At 49.7% G+C, this 27,480-nt stretch overlaps 1 protein-coding gene across 3 annotated transcripts in view; it reads right to left on the reverse strand.

The window, feature by feature from the left end:
• Chst8 (carbohydrate sulfotransferase 8) overlaps positions 1-27,480 on the reverse strand; it is a 141,561-nt gene that overhangs the window by 75,885 nt on the left and 38,196 nt on the right. Inside the window, exon 1 of one of the 3 annotated variants that reach the window (XM_087555177.1) lies at positions 4,005-4,687. The gene's annotated coding sequence lies outside the window, so the exon portion shown is untranslated. 3 annotated transcript variants of the gene reach the window in all.

A 27,480-nucleotide genomic window follows, 5' to 3' on the forward strand; every position in this document is an offset into this window, starting at 1 on the left:
AGACCAAATTATGGATCCAGATAGTTAACACCCCAGGGCTGGAGAGATGGCTCAGTGGTTAAGAACACTGAGCCGCTTTTTCCAGAGGACCTGGGTTCGGTTCCCAGAATCCAACATGGCAGTTCACTAGCATCTGTTCCAGGGGTTATGACGCCCTCTTCTGGCATCTACGGGCACTGCATGTTCATGATGCAGAGACATACACGAAAGCCAAACATCATACCCATAAAATAATACAACTTATTTGGTTTTGGGTGGGGGGAGAGGATGTTTTGAGACAGGGTTTCCCTGGGTAGCCCTTGGCTTTCCTAGAACTCACACTGTAGACCAAGCTTACCTCGAGCTCAGAGAAATCCACCTGCCTCTGCCTCCCGAGTGCTGGGATTACAGGTGCGCACCACCTCTGCCTGGCAACTCTTTTCTCTCTTTTTTCTTTTAAATAGACAGGCACACCTCACTTTCGTTTGAGTCTGAAATGTCTCCCACAGATTCGTGTCTGGACACCTGGTCTCCAGTTGGTGATATTTTGGAAGGTTATGGGGCCTCACTCAGGCCTGTGTAGGCTAGGTAAAGGTGAGTGGACAGAGGAAGTCCCCCAGATACCTGTTGCAAGTCTGCACAGGCAGATCCCTGATGCTCACAATATTCTACCCACACCCACACCATTGCAGGGACTTACATCCCACCAGGTATTCTTACAGATGGTCTCAGAGGGCTTATTACTTTCCCATAGCTGTGATAAAACCATGGAGCAAACTTAGGAGAGAAGAGCTTGGGCTGGAGGGATGGCTCAGAGGCCAAGAGCACTGGCTGCTCATCCAGAGGACCTGGCTTTGATTCCTAGCACCCACATGGTAGGTCTCAGCTTTCTGGTTCCAAGGGATCCATTGCCCTCTTCTGGCCCTTTTGGGTACTGCATGCATACCATAAAAAGTGCATAGGGAAAACTTTTATTTTGTCTCTTTTTGTCAGAGTGTTCAACCCAGCATTGTAGAGAAGGTGTGGTAGAAATAACTTCCTTACAGGTCCACTTGTGCACAGCAGGATGCTGGCCTTACACACTGGCCAAACCAGGAAGCAGTGAACAAGGCTTAAGCAGGGCTGGGGGTGGGGTGATCCTTAAAGGCCTGACCATAGCCAAAGGTTACTCCTTGTTTCCAGCATAAGGCAGCGCCAAAGGAAGCTGGTGCCACTCAAGGCCATAGGGCCCAGGAGACCCTCCGACCTCGTTCCCAGCCTGCAGACCCTTAAGCAGAAAGAAAAGTGTGTGAAGTCCTTTCCTGCCCTTTTCATGCGCAGAAAAAAAATTCCCAAGGACTAGACTGATTCTCAGCAAAGCCTAGGAGCTGAGAAGTATGCATTCCAGCTTGGGTTTCTCCCCTCTGCAGTCTCTGTAATTATTTTTTCACTCAGTTAACTTTAATTAACCTGCCGCAGGCGTCTGTGCGCCTGGTGCTGGGCTCCCTGGACTGTACGGAGCAGGTGGTTCCCACGACCTCCCAGCTTTTATATTTGGGAAGCAGCAGTGTGGGGGGCTCAGTTTATCAGTAGAGTCGGCTCTGGGGCTTTCGAGCAAGCCATGACCTCTGTGCAACAGCCTTGCCCTAAGAAAAGACTGTTGCCACCTGTCAATCAATGAGGTGTGGAGTAAGGAATCCTATCTTGCTCATAGTGTGCCCGGACTGAGAACCACAGAGTCTTAGCCCTGGGGATAACCAGGGCTTCCCAGAGTAGACTGGCCTGCATCTCTAATCATTGTCTTATGAAGCCATAGATACACCATTTAGACTTCAGGATTTCCTAAAGGCCAGTTTCCATGTAGAGAGATCCTCAGAGCATGCCTGGTGCTGTTTCCCCAAGCACTACCTGCAGTGTCCGGTCCATCAGTCTCAGTCTCTGGATGCTGGGGAATGTGAGGGACCCAGAAGGGGCAGAGCCATTCTCTGTCACCCTTAGAAGCTGCTTGGGACCCTGGTTTCATACCCTCAGGCACTCCCCCCCACACACAGCAGCTGTCACAGCCCTTTAGAAGACTCAAAAACAGTTTCAGAAAGGAGTTGGATGGGTTAAAGTGGCATTCTGAGGTGACACGGCAGAGAACTTTCAGAGAGAAAGCAGGGGACGAAGTTTGCGCCCTTTCTAGGCACACTGACCCCACCTGTAGACTAGAGCAGATAAATCCACACATGTCCTCGCTGCTGACTATCTACACACATACACCGTCAATGGCCAAGCCATGTCAGCTTCCTGGGGAGCCAGACGCCTGAGGCCGATCTGGCCAAAAGTGGGAGGGGATAATTCTCACAGAGGATGAGGACCCCACAGGCCCATGTCTTAAGGGCTTGGCTCCCAGGTGGGGAAAAGTTGTAGACACTTTAGAGAAAGAGGGAACCTGGCTGAAGGAAGTAGGCAACAAGGGGTGGGCCACTGGGACTATCTTGTCCCTGGATGTCACCTCCTCCTTTCCTCCACCTTTCTTTCTCTCTCCTGTTTGTCACAAGACCAAGATCCTCCTCGGCCACATAACCTTACTCCCATGATGTTCTCCCATAGCAAGCCACTATGGAGTGAACCGTCTGAAACCAGGAACCAAGTCAGATCTTTCCTTCTTTACGTTGTCAGGTATTCTGTCAAGTAACAAAACAAAACTAAACAATGTAGCGGGAGAGAGGCAGGGGAGAGGAGAAAGAATAAGCCACATCCGGCACAGAGATACCTGGGAAGAAAACTAAGTGTTCCGTGGTATCACCCTCCAGTGTCATTTGATGGACAAAGAATGGGACTTAGAACCCTGTGGACATCACCTTGCTGTCTCCAGCCTGACCCTGCAGATGTGACTACAGCTGCCTCGCCCCCTCTCTTTCCCCATCTCTCACACAGCCATCATTTAGAGCCGCGGCAGAGTTCTGTCAACAGCTAAAGGGATTCTGCAGTTTTACTCCGAATCAGCTCGCACCACATCCATGCCTGGAGACAGGATGCAGCTCCTGGGCCTGGGATCCAGGAAAGAAGGCAGGAGACCCAGTTGTACAACAGTTGCCAATTCCAAGGTCCCCAAGATGACCCAAGGGCATGCCCACCTCCAGGAGCCTGTATTAGAGGCTGAGTGGTTTCTCTACCTAGCTCTACACTCCAATCAGCTTTTCTTCCTTGGACCCTGTTCTCCATGTTTGTTCTCACTGGGGACTATCTGGCCAGCTAACTCCTGGCTCCACCCAAAGGAGAAGCAAAAGGTCAGCTGCCTAGCCTCCTGAGGAAGTAGTTTGTGAACTGGAATGCTGTAGGAGGGGGCCAGCATCCTGGAATCTGCAAGCCCCCTCTTCCTACAGAGATCTGAGACACACACTCCAGATGACCTGTGTCTCTGAGCCCTCCTGCAGACTCCCTCCCTCCCTCTTCTATAATCAAGCGGTATTTTCAAGACAACAGAGAGATGCTGGTCCAAAGGTCATTTGTCTCCCTCTTCTCTGAGTCCAGCTGTTGCCTTGGGTCTCAGTACAACAATGTGTCACAAGCCATGGCCTGGCTGCCCTGGGCCATGAAAACGAATTTGCAAGACCTCAGCTCCCACCTGGGACTGCCTCGTCCTCACTACATAAATTACACTCTGTTCTGGTGTCAGGTGCGAGTGTCCCTCACCTCCCTTCAGCCTTTTCCAAAACCAACAGACAATAAGAAAATTCAAATTATTGGCAACGAAGAAGAGGTTGCAAGAGGGGTTGCTTAAGACATGAAAAATTCACAGGGTGGTTGAGTATACATTCAACCCTGCTCAAAATTACAAAGCCTTCTAGTGGTTTCTCTCTCCAAGGCCTGAATGGCGTCACCAATTTTTTACTTTAAGAAAGAAAAGCTCCAATTAATGCTAGCACCTCCCGGGACACAGGACAAGGCTGAAGATTCCTCCCATCTCCTTATTTATTTGATTTAAAATGTTGTCTCTTTGGGGAAATTGACTTTAGGGTATAAGCAAAGACTTGAGAATTCAGCCAAAACACACGCACCTCCAGTGGCGGCAGCGGGACACGGACGACTCCAAGGACACGCCTGGCTGCGGCTGTTCCAGGATGTTCCTTCCAGTCACTCAGAGGACCCCTCTGGCTGTGGGGACCCACCCCCACACCTCCTGCCAGACAGCTTGGGAGTACCCACGTGGTGAGTGGGCCCCAGGCCCCCAGGAAAGTTCTGTCCCTGTGTGTCCTTCTCACACAGGCAGGAGCAAACAATGCCGTCCCTCCCCGGCTGAGGGCTACGGGAGATGCGGTTCGTCGGGAGACAGGCTGCTATGGCAACTTGAGGAGAATGGAGCCAGGCAGTGCCGTCACCTTGAATCCGGCACCGTGCCTTCTGCTGCGGTGGCAGAGGGGACCTGGCACCCTGCTCTTCCCATTACAGCGTCTGGGCACTGGTAGCTGACCCTAGTCTTTCCTCCTCCGTCTCCTGGCCTTGGGTACTTATCCGCTCCTCCTCGTTTGGAGGGAGCACTCCGGCCCAGTCCCCTGAGAGCACCACCTCCATCTGTTTTTGTCAGACTGCCTCTTCCTCGTGTGCATGGCTCCAGCTTACTTCTGAGACCGGGCTCTTCCTTGATTTCAGCTCATTAAAATCCTGCAGCTAATTAAAACCCGCTCTAACAGCAGCGGCAGCAACGGCGGCTGCAAACTCTGGGACTCGTCCCTCCAGTTTTATGCGTAGGCATAAAGTTGCAGTGCTCGGTACAGAAGATGGATGGCTGCAAGGGCTTAGACCTGGAGGCAGGGTTGCAGGCTCAGAATTGCTCCAGCCCTCCTCCAAAATCTGGGCCTCAGGGGTGCTGTATGCAGTCCTGAAATCCCCAAGGCTGAGTTTCTACACAGCCAGCATCCCGCGTGGCTCACCTGCACCCTGAGGTAGGTGGGCTCGTAGTGATTGGCCCACCATCCTCTGCGCTGTTCTAAAGCCAGGCTCCCTCTAATCACCCAATCCAGCTCTCACCCCATGCTCCTGCAGGTCAGAAAAATGGGCCCCTAGTGGTAAGGTTAAATCAGATTCAAATGTCTCTGAACTTTGTCCCCCAAATCCTTAAGAACCTTGCAGTCCAGCCTCACCCCCAGTAGGAACACTGAACATCTCCCTGAAGGCTGAAGGAGTCCAGAAAATTCATGGCAACCCTGACAGTTGCCAAGGACCTGGTCCAAGAACTAGCAGGCACGGCCAGGTGACAGGTACCTTCTCACCCCAGGACATCTTATATGATCAGGGATGCACACTCCCATAGGGTGGATGATAGGAATTCTAAAGACAGACTGAGTCCCTCCTAACCCTCACCCTGGCAGATCTGGTTTTGACCACTCAGTACCCCAAATCCTCGAAGCCGTGAGCTTCCGGTTTAGCCCTCCCCCCCCCCCCACCAGAGAGTGTTTACCACTGGGCTCAGCAGGAGCCGTGGGAGCTGGGTTGGAGGCCCTCTCCATCTTTGTATTCCCAGCACTCAGCACCATGCCTGGCACCAGAGAAGGGATCAATAGCGCCAGTGCATGCGGAATGCGCATGAGTTAATAAATGGAGGTGTGGGGGGCCATCAGGAGGGAGTGCACCATGAACTTGGAATTTTAAAAAGGTCATTTATGTTTCAGGGAGCCATGGGTTTGTTTTGGTTGGGTCTCGGCTGAGTACAGGGACGAGTCTGTAAGGGAGGAGACTTCAACCCTGGAGTCGGTTTCCCGAGGCCCACTGTGCATCAGGACAGCACTTGGAATCCTTCCATCAGTTCGAAACCACACAACTGGGGGGGGGGGGACTTGAAGCTGTATTTTCAAAGGTAAAAGCAGAACCTCTCTCCTGTAGATATGCAAATTGTATATAAAATATTTACATAATTTGGGTGTCATAAAATTGACGAACCTTTTGTATCGGTTGCCTTTCCCATTGTTATGATTAAACACCTGACAAGTGCAACTTACAGACGGAGGGGTTTATTTTGGTTCACAGTTTGAAGTTACAATCCATCATGGCAGAGGGGTTGTGGAAGCAGGAGCATGGAGTGGCTGGCTGGCTGCGTTAAGTCTCCCGTCAGGAAGTGAAGAGAGACGGATGTCAGTGTTCAGTAAGCTTTCTCCTTTTTGGTTAATCTGGAACTGTAGCCCATGGGGTGGTGCCGCCCACACTCAGGGTGGATCTGTCCCCTCCTTATGTCAACTTCCCTGCATACCTTCATTAATGAAGTGTTCCCAGAAGTCTGTTTTCATGACAACCTTAAATCCAGCTAAGGTGACAATGAAGACAACCGTTGTACCTTTCGATGTGGTTCAATGATAGAAAACCAAAATTTTGACCAAAATTACAGTCCATGTGTGTTGATCAAATGTCTATGGAAGGGCTGGCAAGATGGCTGACTGGGTAAAGATACTTGCCTCCAAGCCTGACAATGTATGTTTGAGCCGGACAGATCAACTCCTGAAAGTTGTCCTCAGACCTTCACATGCTTACCTACCCTAGCACACACATGCCCTCTCACAAGCGCGCGCGCACACACACACACACACACACACACACACACACACACACTAAATACCAGCCATACAGTGATCCAGAACAGTCACAAAAGGACAATGCTACACAACTGCACAGAATTGCCACATTCAGAGGCAGAGGCAAGACAGTGACTGCCCGGGTCCGACCAGGGATGGTGAATTGTCTTTCAATGGGTACAGAGTCCCACACTGGGACGATGAGCGGGTTGGGAGGTAGACCAGAGGGTCAGGAGGTCGACCACGGTGGTGGCTGCACACCAGCACGAATTTAGTTAATGCCACCAAACTGCACACCTAAAGATGGGAAGAGTGAGACTAGAGAGGTGGATGGTTCAGGGCAGTTTACAACTGTTACCTACAAGTGCAACTCCAGTTCCAGGGGATCCTATACCCTTTTCTAGACTCTCTGGGCACCAGGCACATACATATAAGCAGGGTTCGGTGGTTTGAATAAGAATGACTTGTCTGCTGAAATAAAAGCCCCATAGACTTGTGTGTTTGAACACTTGGTCTGCAGTTGGTGGAATTGTTTGGGAAGGATTAGGAGGTGTGGTCTTGTTGGAGGATATTGGTTACTGGGGCGGACTTTGAGCACTCAAAAGACCCTTAACATCCCTAGCACACTTTCTGCTTCCTGCTTGCCGTTGTGAGCTCTCAGCTATTCCTGGTACCAAGCCTTCACTCTGCCGTCACAGACTCTAACCCTCTGGAGCCATGAGCTCAGCGAAACACTTTCTTTTATGAGTTGCTTTGGTCATGGTGTCTTATCACAGCACGAGAAAGTCATGAAGACATGGAAAAACACATACACACAAACCAAATCTTTTAAAAATGATTGAAATGACGTATTTTATGGGACACATATTTTGTATATTTAGGTGTTTATCGGACTCAGGTAGGGAGCTCATGGTCTGGTCTTGGCTTCCTCTTCAACCAGCTGGGAAACCTTCAGGACTCCATTTCTCTAATCTCACAATCTGTTCTCATGCAAAAGATCAACTGCGAATGAGTTCCCAAGTTCCTAGCAGCTCTGGAGTGAGATATGTAAATACGGTCACTTTCAGCTGGACATGTGGCCATCTGGAGAGAGTGTCTGTCACTCAGGTCTGAGACCTGACCTTCACCACAGATCTTGGTCACTTCCATACAAAAGCCTCCAATAGGTTTCCGGGGCTGTGCTCTAAAGTCCTTCCAACCCAAAAGCACCGGTGCAGAGGCATCTGGGTCCCTGTGGACTGAGTCCAGATAAACCATTTGCCTTCATGACACCTCTCAAAGGTGTCTCTGACAGCCCGGGCTCTAGTGTCAAGCTGCACACTGTATTCTTGGCTCTGCAAAGCCACACTCATCCACTGGAGGGCCTGCTGGCTAATGAGGCCACCTGGGGCCACTCTGTAGGAGGGGACCACTGTTGTGTGTGTGCACACAACATGCAGCCCTGCTGGGACCGTGTCCCACTAACTAAAAACTTCTCTGGGGCTGGATGGTAAGACTGGGTCTCGTTTTGTAGCTTAGTTTGGTCTAGAACTTGCTATGGAATCCAGGCTGGGTTTGGACTTGAGATTTCCTCTGTCCGTCTTACAAACGCTATGGTTACAGATGCACACTACCACACAGAATCTGATGGAAATCACTTTAAAGAAGATGTTTAAACCAGTTTAATCATTTGGATCATGATTTATCTACAGCCAGATTTTTCATTTAAAAACCTTTAATTTTTAAAGAACTTTAAAAGAGCAACATGGGAGTGCATTTGGTGATGGACGTGGCCTCTATTTTACAGCTGCACCATTGATATCTCAGTTGTGACACTGAGTTACCACACAATACAACCATGTATAATATTATTATTCAGGGAACCATTATGAAGAGCACAAGGGGATTCTGTTGTTGTTCTGTAACAACTGCGTGAATGTATAATTATTCTAAAATTTTTAAGAATTAAGAAATCACAAACTTAAAATTAAAAGTCTCCTGGGGCTAGAGAGGTGGCTCAGTGGTTAGGAGCACAGGTTACTCTTGCAGAGGACCTGGGTTCGATTCTCAGCACCTACATGGTGGTTCACAACCATCTGTAACTCCAGTCCCAGAGGATTCAATGCCCTCTTCTGGCCTCCATGGGGACTGCATGCACACACTGCACCGGGGAGGACACTGGCAAACGCTCATCCCCATAAAATAAAAATAAATAAATCCTAAAAAAAAATATTTCTGGCCTTTTCAGCTCAATGCCTAGTGGAAATGAATTCTAACACTGCACCCGTAAGTAACAGAAAGCCCTTAGCATGGATCGGTGCAGTCCTCATTGTATATAAGAAACATCTTAAAGTCAGGGGGTCTATGCTTTAATAGGAAAATTTGATGTGTTAGCAACCACTGGCCGATCTTTGTTGAGTTTTTCAATTGCAAATTGCACTTTAAAGATGCAAACAATTATTAATATTGATCTGGACTAAAACAATATTGAATTTCAATATATCTCCAACCCCTTTATGAATTACCCGGTGGACACGCGGAGATTATGATGGAAAAACATCTGCATGCTCAATTTCTTCTCAGTGAGGATCCTTGAGGAGGGCTGACGAGATGCCTGGATAGTGAACTTCACGACAGAAGGCTAGCTCGAGTCCTTGGTCACCATTACAGACCTCCCCCACAGCACAGGCCTCTACGCCCAGAGCTACTTGTCTCCCTGGGCTCCCCATCCCCCAGCCCATTTTACAGAGCACAGGTTAGGATCACATGCTTACATTCTTGAATAGAATTCCGTGTGTTTTAGAGGGAGGGAGGGAGGGAGGGAGGAGAATGGAACAGATATTTATCTCCCTCTGGTAACGTTTCAGAGACTACGCAGGACACTATAGAAATAGCCCACTTAGCTTGCTCACAATAACTTCTTGAAGTGAAAATCATTATCCTTACTTGTCACAGGTTTGGCTCTCTGCGAGCAGGCTGGGATGCAGTTCAGAGGTGTGAGTGTTTATTAAGGGTCGGCACTTGTGAAGCAGAAAGGAAGGAAACTGAAGTGGGAAGGACACGCCCTGCCGTGGGCAAAGCCTGCTGGAGCATCCTGCACTGGCAGCAATGGCTGACTTTCCTCCCTCCTGCATTCTCTGTGGCTGGATGTGGGTTACCCTTGGAAGGGTGTGCCCTCAGGTGAGGCAGCTTGCTGCCGCTGAGGCAGATCCCCAAGGAACTGGCAGCCCAGTCTGGCTGTTGACCACATCCACTGGGAGGTCAGCAAGCCCTCCCTGGGAAGATGGGGTGGGGGGGCACATCTTTCAGTCTGCCTCTCTGTTTCCCAGTGGACACAACAAAGATCTAGGGAGACCAAACATGTCAAGGTTACACCATAAATTACAGCCATCCCAGATCTGTCTGACTCTCTCCTCACCAGCCCCAGCTTTTCTCCAACAAAGCTTACATCAGACCGTCCTGACCTTCAGTTACTGAGACAGGAAGGTTTGGAAGTCTCCAGAGGAATATGCGGAAAGTTTGGCTGTGTAAGCAAATACACTCCCAGCCCCTCCCCCACGAACATCTGTGCCACATGTACGCATGCGTGTGCGCGCACACACAAACACAAACACACACACACACCCCTTTTCACCCATTGCATTGCTGATAGGAGGAGGAGACCGGTTATTTGGGTGAAGGGCTCCCATGGTGTATAGCTTGGAGACCGTCTTTTCCCAGTAGATCCACTGGATCTTGCCAAGAGCAGCTGAGAATGCATGGTGTTGCACGGCCGGCCTCCTCTTACTTCCAGCAAGCAGTTAAGCTATTCACATTTCCCAGCTGCTCCAACATCCACAGCCACAGCAGGGAAAATTACAGGGAAGGAAAAAATTGCATATTTACTTCTCCAAATTGAAAGTTGGGGTATAATATGGGCAGAAAGAAGTGTGTGAGTAAAACCGGAGCGCCCCGGCCCCTGGCAGGGCTCAGCTGCCTCCAAGCTGCCAACAGTAATCCAGAGACTCTGGAGGAGGAGAGACTGGCGGGGAGCTTGGCCTCTTTCCAAGGAATCCCTCTCCCTGTGGCTGGTGCAAGGCAGCCCCAGAGGACTTGCCTTTGGGCACTCGGCTGCCAGCAAAGCCTGGCACAGAGTGGGTGCTTAGGCACTGTGTGGTGAGCAAGGAGAAGGGGAAGGCACTCCCACACTAGAGCACTGGGTCCTTCCAGATGAAGTGATATGGCTGACACACGTAGATGCAGCAGGCAGCGGCGGAGTGACCCCTCCTCTACTTCTTTTTGAAAGATTTGTTTTTAGTAATTTTTAGTGTGTGTGTGTGTGTGTGTGTGTGTGTGTGTGTGTGTGTGTGTGTGTGTGTGTATGTGTGTACCTGTCCAGGTGCCTGAGAAAACCAGATAGGTCAGAACTCCTGGGGGTTACAAGTAGTTTAGAGCCATCCACTGTGGTTGGTGGGAACAGAACTCAGGTCCTCTGCAAGAAAAGGTTGAGGGCTCTTAACCACTGAGCCACCTCTCCAGCTCAGCTATCCCTCTCTTGACCTGTGATACAGCTATTTTACTCATCTCTGGGACCGAGTACTGGCAGGAACAACTTGAAGGGTAAAATATTTATCTGGCTTATGACTGGGAAGATTTCAGTCCATCGGGGTGGGAGGGTTCCCATCTTACCAACATCCTCTGTCCCAAGTCACCTCTGCCCACTGCCTTCTTGATGGACCTCCCCCCCCTTGGAAACGCAGACATTTACACCCCTCCCTCAATCCCTTCCTGTTTTCTCCTACCACAAGGAGCTGCAGACCTGGCCATCTGAGCCCATCTTTTCCAGGTTCAGCACCTGGGGGGCCTGGACAACCCCTCATCCTCTCAATACAGAACCACACTGTGTTTTCAGTCACTAAGTCCCTGGTCAAAAGCACCCCACGGTTAGCGCTGTCCAGCTCCCCACATCCACGTATCTCAGTGTGACCCATGAACTCCGAGTCAGTCTGTGGTAAGGCCCAAGCCCTGCCTTCATCTCTCATTCCCAGATGGTGCCTGGCGATGAAGCCTGCGATTTTTCTCTACTATGTCCCCCAGACCTTTTCTCCAATGCAGGTATCGAGGAGAGAGAGCACTGTCCTCCAAGTGTCCGGTGCTCCGCACAGTATTTCTCACTGGGTAGCATCCTCACGTTACATTTCCTGTGCTGTGAGTAGGTGCCTTGGAGACCAATCCCACAGGGGTACTTCTAGGGATTCCTGCTCTGAGGGCTGATGCCCTGGGGTGAAGGGAAGGGGAGTCACCCAAGAAGGCTTTTGGGTTCCTGGGACCCAGTATTATTGCCACAGCCCATGCTACCACACAGATGTTCCCGTCCCTTAAAAAAAGGATGTGTGTGTGTGTTGGGTGTTTTGCCTGCATCGATGTATGTACACCACATGAATGCCTGGGCCCGTGGGGGTGAGAAGCTGGAGTTAGATCTCTTGGAACTGGAGTCGGGGACAGCTGTGAGCCACCACGTGGGTGACAGAACCTAACCTGGGTCCTCTGCAAGAGCAACAAGTGTTCCTAAGTGCTGAGCCGTCCCTCCAGTACCCCATGGTCCCTGTGTTAGTTAGGGCTTTACTGCTCTAAAGAAACACCACGACCAAGGCGACTCTTACAAAAGAAAACATTTAATTGGGGCTGGCTTACAGTTTCAGAGGTTCAGTCCATTATCATCACGGTAGGAAGCATGGCAGCATACAGGCAGACGTGGTATTGGAGAAAGGGCTGACAGTTCTACATCTTGATCCAGAGGCAGCCAGGAGGAGACTCTCTTTTGCACTAGGCAGAGCCTGAGCACAGGAGGCTTCAAAGCCCACTACACAGTGACACACTTCCTCCGACGAGGCCTCACCTCCTACACTTTCTATGGCCAAGCACTCAAACACATGACTCTACGGGGCCGCACCCATTCAAACCACCACAGCCCTGTTCTTTGCAACTTGGCTGACGGTTTTTAGAGAAGTCTGGTTTCTCCCTGAGCCCACAGACTCTTTCTCACTCCCCCAAATCCTATACAGTCTCACTTCTCAGCCTCAGTGATCCAGAGAGAAAAGTGGTAAATCCTGGTGCTCCCAGGACGTGGTGGTGTTCCAAGGCATTCGTTCGCCAGGTGGAGTGGGTCACAGTTATAAAAAGCCCTTGGCCGACCAGTAGCATCGCACAGTGGGATAGCATCCACAAGACCCCACATCTGTGCCCGTGTACATCTCTGTCAGCTGACCGCAGTGGAATAGCTTAACCCCCAACTTCTCTTAGGCTGCCAAAAGAGAAAGGAAGATGGGTGATAAAAGGCATCTTGTGAAGGGACCCAAAGCAGTCAATCTTTGGTCTTTAGTGAGCCCCTGTCTGAAACAGTTCATTTCCAGTCATAAACACATGACCTCTGTATAATGAAAATTGCCCTTCAAGTGACACAGCCGAGGGCCCTGGGCAACAGATCCTGACCCTCAGATCTGCCGATCTGGGAACATGGCTGTCTACCATCAAGTCTTCTGATTCTCAAATCGGCAAGCAGTGCGGACTTTTAAAAGACTATTCGAGGAGCTAGGGGTATACGCCTCAGTGCTACACATCGTGAACTTGAGACTCCATGTTCAAGCACCAAGGAGTGAGTGGGAACTGAGGTGAGACTCATCAGAAATTCAGGCACTGGCTGGGCGTGGTGGCGCACACCTTTGATTGCAGCTCTCTGAGGCAGAGGCAAGTGTAGCTTGGTGAGTTCAAGGCTAGCCTGGTCTACACAGTGAGGCCTTGCCTCAATAAACGAAGAGAATCAAAACCTCATGTCTGAGCCCAATTAGCCCTGGGGTCCACTCTGCTATGAACAGCACAGCCACAGCTGTGAGGAAGCATGAATCCCCTGGATAGACGTGAGGTTTGATGTAGCAAAGAGCCACATAAAATTAGATAAGCAGAGGAAAGGCTCTGAGTTGTTGGTGTGCCAACCTGCCTTTGCCTTGCTGGTTAGGAGCTGGCTTCCACCGCTCTGGAACCTGATGGTGCTCATGCAGAAACATGGGGTTCCAGCCTGAGGCATCTGCTTCTGCCTGGAGGATGATCAGTGTGGTGGGAAGGGATACGGTGTGGGATATATGGTACCCCTCCACACCTGCCCCCTCCTTTCTCTGTCCCACCCCCTGCCTAGTGCTGTGTTACACACACACACACACACACACACACACACACACACACACACACACACAGACGCTCACAGGTACCCACACCTATCATTACAGTTTGGGTGATGTTCTTCCCTTCCCCAGTCTATATTCTGAAGTCATAAACCCCAGCTCCTCAGAATTCGACTTTGTCTGAGATTAGAATTACTGTAGACTTATCAGTTAGGATGAGGCCATCACAGAATAGCAGATGAGATGCCCCTGTGCTCTAAAAAGTGGTTTACATAGTGTGTTCAAGGCCAGCCAAGGCTACATGGTTACGTCACAAACAAACAAACAAAGTAAAAAACCCCACTGTCCTTAGAAAAGGGGACATAGGGGACCCTTTATCCATGTGAGGATGAAGGTCTGAACGTCTGTGACATGGACATGTGCATATGGCTCTGCTTGTGTCTCTGTACCGAATGCATACACTTACATCTCCAAACTCTTCATTCTGATGTTAGGACATCACCTCCAGCCAGGACAGTCCAGCTGCTGCTCCAGACCACCAGAGGGAACGACCCCCCAAGTAACTCTGCCCCCTACTCCACGGTGCTTCAGTTCCTCATGATGGTGGGAAAATCAGGCTCCTTTCTGGCAGAGGACAGCAAAGCTCTGCCTGTCTCTTCCCTGGGCCTTGAGGGAGGACATCGGAGGGTGGCCTGGCTGGCAGTGTGGGGGAAGTGTAGGAGCAGCAGCCTAGCGGGGCCATCTGCCATCTGCACCACAGCTCCACTGTCCGCTCTGTCCCCTCTCTGCCTCAGGGTACATCACTCCGGTGACCCCTGGGAACTGGAGCTAATTTTCCACCATCATTAGTGATGGGAAGACCTCAGGTTCTGCCTTTAATTAAAGTCAAACGCGGGGCTGAGGAGAAGCGCCCGCACGCAGACGTCCCTGTCTCGCTTGTAAAAGCCATATGCAAATAATTAAGCAAGGCATGGAAGCCATAATTAAAAATTTCACAAACCCCTCATTAGCTGAGCAGGCTGCACAGAGAAGCGGGACCGGGTCCCTCCCCCACGCCCATGGCAGTTCCTGCAGATGGTTAATTGGGTGTCTATATGGGGGGTGGGGGTGACAGGCCACACCTAGGTGACAGTGCACCTGGCACTGTGCCTGCAGGGCTCCTAGTACATTTCCGAGGACAAAGTGGGCAGCTTCGTCTCTCTACATTCCAGGATATAGAGGCTCCACAATAGAGGTCCGGGTTTCAAATCTCACTGCCTCTCCTGGTGCATATACAGCTGGGACCCCATATACAACTGGGAAAGAGGGTGCATATACAACTGGGAAAGAGGTGCATATACAACTGGGAAAGAGGGCTCCCAGTGGAGACGAAAGACCCTCTCCATCTGGACGTGGTGTCAGCTCCTACCTATCCTTGAAGCCCTGAAGTCTATTTTGCATGGAATCTCTTCCATTTAAACATAGGTCTCTGGGCCTTGTAGCCACTGCACCATGATCCACACCAAGGCAAAGGCCCTGGACAGGGTACCCACAACCCAGAAAGCGCTCACTCAGCCCTGGCTTTGATCAGTATCTTCGGGAATGGTGGTGCAGAAGGGTGCGTCTGACATCACATACAGATGTTCTTTGGCTAATCTCTCCCCTTCATGCCAGGGGTCCCTCACTCCAACTCTCAGCATCCACAGACATCTGGGTCACCTCATGATGGGGATTGATCTTGCCAGGCAAGTCACCACCGGCATAATCTTTACTTGCTCATTGACATTTCCAAATGAATATTCACTTGTCCCAATTGTGGCCACTTGTTTTCCGTCACCTCTGATCAATGGTCTTCCTCAGAAGGCACCGTGCTCACTAGAGACACTGATTGATGGCCAGGAAGCTGCCTGGAGCACAAAGAGTCCGGATGTGATCTGCCAGCTAAGAGGCTAGGATGCTGCCTTCGCTTGCTTGCCTTGCCCGTGGGCTGTTCTGTCCTGCGCTGGACCAATGCTTCCGCACGGCCCACGGCCGAGATTCACCCCCCTCGCTCAAAGGGAGTGCAAATGAGACCAGAAAGCAGAACTTTTGGGTTGCTTTTGATACAGTCTTTGCATGTAGCCCCGTCTGGCCTTGAACTCTATATAGGTCAGGTTGATCTTGAAATCAGGACCCATCTGCCTCAGCCTCTTGGATGCTGAGATTACAGGCCTGCACCATCATATCTAGGACCCAAAACAAATCTTAGAAGCTTTGGGGCTGCAAAGTGAAGCATGTGATGCTTGGGGCCCCTAGAGCTGACGGCATTCTGCTTGGGACCCTCAGACCCCTGAGCATCCAGCTTGGCCACCTCTTGACACATCAGATGATTTCTTGATCTTTATATACATTTCTGGACTCAGTTCAGACCTGGCCTGTCATAGTGCGCTCTCTCTCTCTCTCTCTCTCTCTCTCTCTCTCTCTCTCTCCAGGCCACTAGACCTAAGGTAGTCAGATATCATGCCAGGTACCCTGCTCCCAGAAACATCCACAGGTAGGCGTGGTAAAACTAGCTATAAATCCCAGCATTTGAGAGACTGGGGCAAAAAAAAAAAAAAAAAAAAAAAAAAAACCTGTGTGTTTGAGGCCAGCCTAGACTACATGGGGAGACCCTGACTCAGAAAACAAAATAAAATAATTGTTTTAGTTACTGTCCTATTGCTATGATGAGACACCATGACCAAGTCAACTTACAAAAAAAAATAGCATTTAATTGGGGCTTGTGTACAGTTTCAGAGGATCAGTCCATAATCATCATGACGGGAGCATGGCAGCAGGCAGGCAGGCAGGCAGGCAGGCGGGCGGGCATGGCACTGGAGCAAGAACTAAGAGCTTACAACTGATCCACAGGCAGCAGGCAGAGAGCAAGACTGGGCCCGTTATGGACTTTTGAAACCTCAACGCTCACTCTCAGTGACACAACTCCTCCAATAACACCGTGCCTCCTAACCCTTCCTAAACAGTCCATGAACTGGGAACCGAACATTCAAATCTATAAGCTCATGGGGGCTGTTCTCATTCACCACAGCGATGATGTAGCCTAGTGCCATCTTGCTTGTCCATCTGCCTTATATTGTACCTTCTCCAGCACCACACCAGCATCAGCTCTTACAGTCAGTTTGCAACTCCCTTCAATTCTTCTGTCCTTCATTCACAGAGCTTGCCCTGCCCGTCCCCACGCATCTTCCCTGTCACAAACACACCTGGCCAAGAACCTGCGGGTGCAGTCACCGATACCTCTGTGTAGGGTGAGCACCCCTAACTTTCACATTCAGAATGCTTCAAAAATCCAGAGCGCCCCAGTTGCTGCTGACAAAACAGGTGGAAAATTGCACCCTTAGAAACTTGATTTTCCACACAAAATTACTATTAGTGCTGTACAAAATCACTTTCAGGCATTGGGTACATCATGTATAGGAAGAGCGTACACAGTACTTGAACTCAGCCTTGGGCTTCATCCCTTAAGACATCTCATACACAAATGTTGTCAAATGTGAACAGTTCAGGGACCCAAGATAACTCTGTCTGGACCTAAGCATTTTGTGTAAAGAGCAGTCCATGTGTGATGCACATTTAGTGGGGGAATAGATGTTCTCTTTATGTAAACCATGCATAGATTACGAATTCTCATTTTGCCTGCCTGTCTGTCTGTCTGTCTGTCTGTCTGTCTGTCTGTCTGTGTGTGTGTGTGTGTGTGAGAGAGAGAGAGAGAGAGAGAGAGAGAGGGAGAGAGAATGAATACACATACTGGTAACTATATGCCATTTAGCCACACCCCCAGCAGGGGCTCTACCACTGAGCCACGCCCCCAGCCCCTCACTGGGGGATTCTAGGCAGGGGCTCTACCACTGAGCCACGCCCCCAGCCCCTCACTGGGGGATTCTAGGCAGGGGCTAACCACTGAGCCACGCCCCCAGCCTCTCACTGGGGTATTCTAGGCAGGGGCTCTACCACTGAGCCACACCCCCAGCCCCTCACTGGGGGATTCTAGGCAGGGGCTCTACCACTGAGCCACGCCCCCAGCCCCTCACTGGAGGATTCTAGGCAAGTGCTCTACCACTGAGCCACGCCCCCAGTCCCTCACTGGGGGATTCTAGGCAAGTGCTCTACCACTGAGCCACGCCCACAGCCTCTGACTGTTTAGTTTCTTAAAACTTCTTGGCCCAGGGAGTGGGCACTATTCCAAGGTATGGCCTTATTAGAGGAAGTGTGTCACTGTGGGGATGGGCTTTGAGACATACCTCCTAGCCGCCTGGAAGTTGATCTTTTTCCCTTTGCTTTCCAATGAAGATGTAGAACTCTCAGTTCCTCCTGCGCCATGCCTGCCTGGACTCTGCTGTGCTCCACCTTGATGATAATGGACTGAATCTCTGAACTTGTAAGCCACCCCCAATTAAATGTTGTTACAAGAGTCACCTTGATCATGGTATCTCTTTACATCAATGGAAACCCAAACTAAGACATATGTCTTTGTTAAATATATATATATATATATATATATATATATATATATTTGTAGTCCCCTTGAATTTTCACCTTTTCCCTCCCCCACCCTAGAGGTAACTCATCCATGCAGTAAATATTTAATAAGCATGTATTCCAGGCCTGGGACTATTCTGGGTAACTAACACCCATCAGTCAGCAGAACGAAGACCCTGCCCTTAGAGAGTTATATTCCAAGCAGAGAAAACCAGATAATAATCATAGTTTGTGGAAGGTACTCCATACTATGAAGAGAGGAGAGAAACAGAGTGAGGGACAGAGAACATGGGTCGCTGAGCCTGGACACTGGTCTTAGCTCCTCAGTACACAGAGGACATCCTCACTGGGAAGGGGCTTAGTCAAGCTAAGTAGATAAACAGGGGTGGCTTGTACAGAGGCCCTGGAGTAAGGATATTCCTGAAACATGACCTGTCAGGAGAAAGACATCCACACAGAGGGAGGTGGTGAGGTCAGAGGTGGGTGAATCTGATTCGGACTTTGGGAGTACCCCTCTGGGTATGTTGAGAGCGGTAGCCATGGGAGAAGTCCTAACCCTGGTGTGGGGATCCGTGTGTACTCTTCTCATGGGAGAACTGGTGCTTTTAGGGGCCAGCTTTGTTTGGATGGTGCAAGTCAAGGTGAAAGTCACATGCATTGTTTACTTTGGTCTACGACAGAGGTGAATGTCTTGGACTGTCTTTGGGGGTCACTATGTTTTTTTTTCCAGACATAGATATTGTGGGTCCTAGAAACACACTGTCAATGTCTGTTGTCAACCCTGGCACTTCCTACCCGTTCCTATAATGGGGATGCTTGGGAGCCCCGGATGCTTGGTACCCATGGATGAAATGAGACTACTGCCCTGTGGTATAGTGCTCACATGAAGGAGGGTCCTGGAGCAGCCAGGCCGCCTGGCTCCCCTTCTGTGACGGTCAGTCTAGATGGTGCCCTTGACTACAGACATGCGTCTGGGAGCTCGTCATGAACACTCTGGGTGCGCCCATGACGTTGCTTCCACCAGAGAGGGATAAGTAAGTGGACAGACTCGTCTTGGATGCAGAGGTACCAGCCCGCAGGCCGAGATCCTGGAGAGGGGAAGAAAGGGGAAGCTGAAGGGAAGGCAGGCAGGCTTCCTGCTCCCTGGCTGTTAGGATGCGAGCAGTTATGTCTGCCCTGCCTACTTCCCCATGGCAGACCGAAGCCTTTGACTCTGCAAATAAGCCGGAGTGGGGGTGGGGTGTGTGTGAGCCTAGGCAACTGTGTTCAAGCTGTGGCACCTGAGGCAAGTTACGTAACCTCTCTGTGCCCCCATTTGGGTTTTGTTTGTTTGTGTGTTCATTTCAATTTAAAATGAGGCTACCGTACTGGGTTAATATAAGGACTATATGAGCAGTGAGGGTGATGTTGAAGCAGTACTAGGCACCTAAGGAGCCCTCCACATGTTAGCTACTAGTTTAAAAAGATGGACGAAGCCCCTGTCTGTGCTCCTCTCCAAGGCAAGTCCGTCATGTCATGCCTGGCAAGACCTGAATGCCTACAAGGAATGAGAACTGTAGACGCTTCCAACAAGGTCCCCAGGAAACGTCTCCCGGGCACGGAGAAATGTATATTCCTGGAAGGAGCTTCCAGGAAACAGCCTATGAGCACTTTATCAAGAAGGGAAAGATGCAGCCGCATTCTTGGCTGGGTATCTGCAGCCAGTGCTGGCCTTGGGCTTCCTCTATTGGCTGGCGTCCCAAAGAGCAGTGGGGATTGTATTTATCTGTACGGTGTGTGTTCGAAGTGTTCTTTGAACCGTGTCTGCCGGAGATGCCAGGCTCCGTGCAGAATGATCTGTTTGGAGAGTATGATGCTGTCGGGTCTCCTCCCTGATAGCAGAGCTTATGGTGACCATTAGCACACATCACGCAAAGCCCCACTGATGATTTCGAATTGGCTCAGAAGGATCCAGTGTGCAGTAAGACTTCAACACGCCGACTGGTGTGGCCCTGAACTCCCGATTCTCCTGTCTCAGAGCAGACGATCTCCACAGGTGTGTGCCACCATGCCCTGCTACAGGTGGACCCTTAGAACTGGCCCACATTAAAAGATCAGGGAAAGGGCACGACACCTAATGTCCTGTTTGGTTGGTTTTGTGGCTTTGGGAGGAATTTTCCCTCTCTTTTACATAATTAATTGCATTGGTTGCAAGGTTGGAGCCTCCTAAAAACATCTGAGAGAGTGCTAAAAGTTGACGTGTAGCAAAGGATGATCAGGTGTATTTAGAAAATATTTGTAAGCTTTCTTGCAGATACACACACACTCACTCATGCACGCACGCGCACACACACACACACGCACGCATGCACACACACACACACACGCACGAGCATGCAAGTCTTGTCTGGAACTTGGCATTGTTGCAATAGTTATAATAGAAAACTAATATTGCTTTCCAACTCAACTTGAAGAAATTCAATCCAGTTCGTGCTCATAAAGGGAGTCTCCAAGACCTACGAAAACAAAAATTTCTTCCGTTAAAGATTTAATTTTTTATAAGCGTGCGTGCGCATGTGTGTGTGCACACATGGGGATAGTTATGCACGTGAGTACATGGGTGTGTGCCTATGCATGCGTGCATGCGGGGATCAGAGGATAAACTCAGGTGCCATCTTCAGGAACACTGTCCGTCTTCTTTGAGGCAGGGTCTCTTCATTGACTTGGAGCTCTTAAGTCGGGCTAGCCTGGCTGCCTAGTGAGCCTCCGCCACCTCTCTGTGTCTGCCTGCTCAGTGGTGTGCTCACACGGACATGCCATCACCACCCAGCATTTTTACATGGGTTCCGGGGCTCAAACTCAGGTCGTCACCACCTGAGCCATCTCTCCAGTGCCTACGTCTTTTCAGTTCTAAACGGACGCATAGCTTGCACATCGATATGGGGGTACGATGTGGCATTTAAATACATGTGTGCAACGTGCGATGATCAATCCAGGGTAATCAGCACATCCATCACCGCATGTATTTGTCGTCTGTGCTGGGAATATTCGAGATCCTCTCTACTAGAGATTTTGAAGCATATAACTTAATGGCTGTCCCTTGAATAATCCTATGGTTATCCCTCCCCTGTCTCTACCCCTCAGCCTTCCTAGTAAGAACCATCTTTAATGATATATGGCACAGTCGGGAGCTTGTGTGTGGTTTCCCTCCTCATCTGGTCATCACAATTAATGGCCAAATAATAGATTTGACCTTTTGCAAAACTTAAAGCCTGCCACTTTCATTAAATTGCTAGCTGAGTAAAAAAAAAAAAAAAAAAAAAAGTCCTCTGGGTTGGCAAGATGGCTCCTCTGACGTTGTCTTTGTTCCTTCCTTCCTTCCTTCCTTCCTTCCTTCCTTCCTTCCTTCCTTCCTGGTTATGTAGCTCTGGCTGGCCTGTAATTCTCTATGTGTGTAGAACAGACTGGCCTTGAACTCAGAGACCAGCTTGCCTCTGCCTCCTGAGTGCTGGCAGTAAGGGTGTGCACCACCACCCACAGCTAAAATGACTCATCAGGTAAAATGCTTGCTGCCAACCCCTGACCGACCCACAGGACCCACATGATAGGAGGAGAAAACCAACAAGTTGTCCTCTGACCTCCATGTGCACATGTGGCACATGATCCTTTTCCAGAAATTAATGTAATAATATTAATATTAATAATAGTAAAATCTTGACGTCCTATGGGCTATCTGTGGGATGTGGAGGTTCTCAGTGTGTGTTTCGTAGAAATTTCCTAAGCACATGAAGATCTGTGTCTTTAAGGATTATGAGAGCTCAGTAACAGGGGCCTCCTGCCTCTTCTTCAGGTGTCCCTAAAAGGGACAAAAAAATCAAAAGCAAGAGTGTTTCTGCTCGTGTGTGATTTGAAGACACTACTGAGGCCCTTTGTGGCAAGCCAGAGGGATACGCAACAGGATCAGCACTAATCTATACTGGGCTCTGTGATGGTCTGAATGAAAACGGCTCCCACGGGCCCACAGGGAGTGGCACTATTAGGAGCTGCGGCCTTGTTGGAGGAAGGGTGTCACTGGGGTGGGGAAGCGGGGCTTTGAGGTCTCAGATGTTCAAGCCAGGCCCAGCATCTCACTCGGCGGCTGCCTGCTGATCCAGATGCAGAATCTCAGCTACCTCTCCAGCACCACGACTTCCTGCCGTGCAGGTAATGGACTAAACTTCTGAACTGTCAGCCAGCACCAATTAAATGTTTCCTTGTAAGAGTTACCTCGGCCACGGCCTCTCTTCACAGCCATAGAAACTCTTAACTAAAACAGGCTCAGGGTGGCCGAATGTGTCTGTGAGTTGGGGGTTTTGCCTGGCACGCAGTCATCAGCACGTGCGTCTCGGCCTCCGACTCGCAGGACCTCGGAATCTCAGTGATAACTTAACCCGCCGACTGCCTTAAATCTCATGCGAGCGAAACACTAGAGACGCCGTGCGAACAAGTTTTCTGAACTCCACTCTGTTGCAAAACCAAAAAAGAGAGGGAAAAAAAAAAAACGAAAAAAAAAAAAAAAGCCAGACTTTTCCTCAAAGCACTTCTTCATGCTGAAAGAGAAAAGACCTTTATGACACGTGGCGGGAAGCATGACAACATAATGCATGGTGACAGCTCACGAGAAGGGTGTCATAAGGGAAGACCTCAAAAATCCCCAAATCAGAGCCTCACGCAAGGGAAGTAGCGAAAAGCTCTGCTTCCTACCACGGTTTGGCTGCAAAAATATAAGTTCTATCCCCACCACAAAGTCTCCCCGATTATCAAATATAATGTATACAGAAGAATAAAGATATAATTAATTATACATGCTATATATAATTAATCACACCTTATATTAGTTATAACCATATATAATATATGTTTATATTATATAGACACAGCATACATAGGACATATGTATATAATTTTATATACATAGCTAATGTGTAACTAATGTATTCTATATGTAACATGTATAAATTATATATATTATATATAACTAATATATAACTATATAACTATACACTAGATACTATACGTATGAAGAACATAAATATAGATGTTCTTCAGCTAATCTCCTCTTTCCCCAGTAGTCCTGATACACTGTCACGTGGGGTCTTCTGGTCTGGCTCTCCTCCTCCTGCAGAAGTGTGCAACGCCCCACAACCATGCCTGGGGGAAAAGTGAAATAATTCCGCTTATTTTTTCCAAATTCTGCTTGCACAGAAGCCTTTCCTCCAGCTCCAGGAAGCCACCTCCTCACCTTGCCTCTTCCTGTTTCAGACAACAGGGGACCAAGCCCGAGCATCCATCATGGTGGAACCTGTGGGTTCTCTCTAAGCTCAACTATGAAGATGGTCAATGTGGGTCCCCAAAAGGCAGGCAAGGTTTGGAGAGGCGTGCACAGAACGGAAAGCCTGGGATCCCCAGGCAGAAGCCTCTGCCCCTGGCAACGGCACTTACTGCGACACAGTCTATTCAATTCCTTCCCACACTACCATCGTTTATGCAGCAGCAGCTTTTGCAAAGACCGCATTAGAAGAGGCAGAGTCACAGGGATGAAGGGACCTCAGTGTCCCCCTTTCTTGAACACACACAAGGCTTACTCTTTGACATCTAGAAGGTAAGGCTGCGGTCACTCTCATCTATCCCTCATGAGCCCACCCCCCCACGCCTTGTTGCTTTAGGATATGAAGTGTCACTAAAAATGGCCAACATCTCTCCCCTGACACAGGGGCATGAATCAGTACATCTTCTGTGCTTTCTTTGTGGTATCGATTTTTTTTCCCTGAGAACGGAGGCAGATGGCTCCGCTATGGCGTCGTCTAATATCCCACCCCCCACCCCATCCCACTTGATTTATGGATCGCTTTGTACATTACCTGAACATAAATGAGTCTAGCATCATTTCTCGCACGCTTGTCAAATTAAGGTAAGATATTCTTGTTGACCTTTAAACCTTCGAAAATAAATTAAAAAATAAACCAACGTGGCTGAGACATTCTGCAGTGAGAACTATAAATGAGCCGGGCTCTTGGATGCCAATTAAGAGGATGTAATTATGAAGGGGATTGTCGCGTGTGCTACGGGTAATGATTTAATTTTAGTTTTAATGCGTTCAACTCAATGGAGGAAAAGAAAATAATCTGGTTACGAATCATCTCGTGAAAGAGCTGAGAACGACTTGGCACCATTTGTTCCCTAATTTACCAAAACGGGAAGGAGCTGGGGGTGCTTGGCACCAGAGCCTTCCAGGAGGAAAGAACACTTTTGGAAAAGGTGCAGAAAGAAGCAGTGGCGGGAACCAAAATAGAGACAAGGTGGCCGTTTTGCTTCGATGTTACCAAACACAGCCAGCGCCAGCCCGCTCTCGTGGGGCTGGGTGAGGGTGTGAATTGGATCCGACTTCCTGCAGGGGAGGAATTCTGCTCAAGGGATGCATTAAGCCTTTCTCCTCTGCTGCTTTTTCCAATGTCCTTCCTATAACAGCCACTCTTGGATCCAGGGAAGGGGGTCCCTGGGTATTAGGGTTTGAGTGTAGAGGGGTCCCCCCAGGGGCTCAAGCGTTGGGATGGTTTCCAGGTGGTGGCGAAGTGTCAGAGGTGGAACCTTTTGAACGCAGGGTCAAGGGTCTTCTGAGTAATTAGCCAAGTCTGAGCTCTCTGCTCCTTGATGACAAAGTAAACTGCCAGTCCCCGCCCCTCCCCCACCATGATGTTGTTGGCCCAGCTATGAACATGCTCTCCATTACCATGGACTTTGTCTTCTCAAACCAATGAGCCAAAATTAAATCTCCCTTCCTTCTTGTTGCTTCTTCCAGGTGTTTTTTTTTTTTATCATGAACAAGAAAGATACTAACTCACCGGGCGGCAGCAGGTGATGTCTACTTAGGGCTGAGCTGGGACAGAAAGGTACACAGCCTCTTAGCATCTCCATGCACAAACACTGTTATCCAAGGCCAGATGATGCTCTCTCCCTACAGTTCCGAACCACACACAGGTGCACACCCACCCCAAGAATACCTAGCACCCACCCAGGCTGGCTTTTTTGGCATCTTCCAGATATTTGCACAAGAATATCATGTAACGACCAACTTCTAATTAAGTCTGTCTTCAGACCTCACCAAGTTAATGAAAGGGGCCCTGTGAGGGGCCCTCGCTCCCTCCCCACTCTGTCGTGACTAATAACTTCCATGCCCACTCCTCCTCCTGGTCCTGCAGCCCAACTTCCGGTGACTGGCACAGCTTGCAGTCTCCTGCCTCAGCCCCTCCCACTTCCTAAACTCTCCTCCTTTTTCTACAGTGACCCTGCTCTTGTCGGTATAACCCTGCCCTGTCTTTCTTCATGGACTGCTAAGAGTCACCCTCCATCTAATCCAGTGGACTCCAGTGACACCAGGCGGAAAGGATTCTCTCAGGGACGATGGGGTGAGATGCTGGAGGCCTCTGTGTTTCCTCACTGTTAAGGATTCAAATATGAAATGTCTCCCACAGGCTCAGATTTTGAAAGCCGGTCCCCAGCCTAAGGCACTATTGTGGGCAGTTACAGAACCTCGTGGGGTGGGAACGAGCGGGAGGCTGTGAGTCCTCGAGGCAATATTGTCCCTGGCCACTTTCAGTGCCCTGAGCCACAGAATATGAACTGAGCCCTCTGACATACCTTCCCTGTCACGGAGGACTGAACTACAAAACTGCAAACCAGAATGAATATCTAACTCTGTGAATTGTATCTGTTGAACATTTCGGTCACAGCGGTGAGAAGCTAACCAACGTGTTCGCACACCTGCGGGTGCACATGTGTGCACACTCACACGCAGCTTGATGGGCTTCAGTGGATGCAGAGGAAGGAGGCCCGAGTCCCCCAGCCACGTGCTGTGTGTAGTTTGTTAAGGCCTCATGGCCTATCTACAGTCATGTGACTAATTAACGTGGCCTACACAGCCCCTCACTAATGGACTCTCCTAGTCCTGTAGCCCATGCTGCCTCAGTGTTAGCACACATGATCCTCAGGAAAGCCAAGGGAAGCACAGCAGGTCCTGATGGTACTAGGGAGGCCAGGGCTGCCCTCTGAGTCTGGGCATGCCACAGGCCTCTTCTGCAAATTGAGACATGGTCTGCTCCAGTCTGACTTCTGAGGCTCCTCTGGGTCTCTGCGAGACAACGTGAGCAAGTCTTGTTCATCTCTCTGTGTATTGGGTGTCACTCAAGCTCCTCAAACCTACACGGAATCGAGAGTTGCTAAGGCTCCTTCCAGAGGCTCTCTGCCTCAAGAGGCATAGTCCTCAGAGACACACGTACACATGCATATCAAAAATATTAATAAGGGCTGTTCTTCCAGAGGACCAGGATTCCATTCCCAGCACCCACAACCATGAAGGCTCACAACCATTTGGAAAATCCTGGCCTCAGGAGGCCGGGCTTCACCGTGATCCACCTGGAAGAGACTGCATGATAATGCTTCAGAAAACATTTCTGGCAGCAGGAGAGACGGCTCAGTGGTTAACAGCACACACTGCTCTCATAGAGAACCAGAGTTGAGTTCCCAGCACCCACATCGGGTGACCCACAACTCCCCCAAACTCCAGCGGCAGGGGTCCTGACACCTCCGGCTCCATGGTCACCTGTACTCACTCGCATGCCCATACCTACACAGACATACATGTATACACACAGACACACATGTATACACTATTAAGAATATTAATAAGGGGCTGCTCTTCCACAGGACCCAGGTTCAGTTCTCGGCACCCACATGACAGCTCACGACCATTTGGAACTCCATTTCCAGGGGACCCAGTGACCTCTTCTGGCCACTGAGGGCACCAGGCACACAGGTGGTGCAGATATACGTGCAAGCAAAACACTCAAACACATAAGTAAATCTAATAATAACAATATTTAAAAAGATCCTATAAATAACAATGATTAATAAATTTAGGTTCTACTCTGTGGCATAACCATTTGGATTAAAAGCCTGCTGTAACCCACTTCCCACTTTTCTGTTTCTTCATACCCCTCTGCGTCCAGATCAGTCAAACCAGGAACCCACAAATGATGTCCCATGGGCCAGACATGCCAGCCACCTGTCTTTATGACTAAACTTTAATGTTTCTATTTGCTTTCTATAGGGCTGGACCCTGGGCTTGAACCTAGGGCCTTGTACATATGCTCGGCCAGAGCTCTGCCTTGGAGCCACATCTCCAGCCGTGCAAATAAACTGGAACAGAGCCACACCCATATGTTCCCGCTGCATCCACGGCTGCCCTCACACTGAGGTATACCAGCTACGTAGATTCAGAGGAGAACTGTTGCCCCAAAGCCCAAGACAGTCAGCACCTCGCA

The sequence above is a fragment of the Rattus norvegicus genome, chromosome 1 (genome assembly GCF_021556685.1).
Source record: "Rattus norvegicus strain SHRSP/BbbUtx chromosome 1, alternate assembly SHRSP_T2T, whole genome shotgun sequence".
In the NCBI taxonomy this organism is placed as follows: Eukaryota; Metazoa; Chordata; class Mammalia; order Rodentia; family Muridae; genus Rattus; species Rattus norvegicus.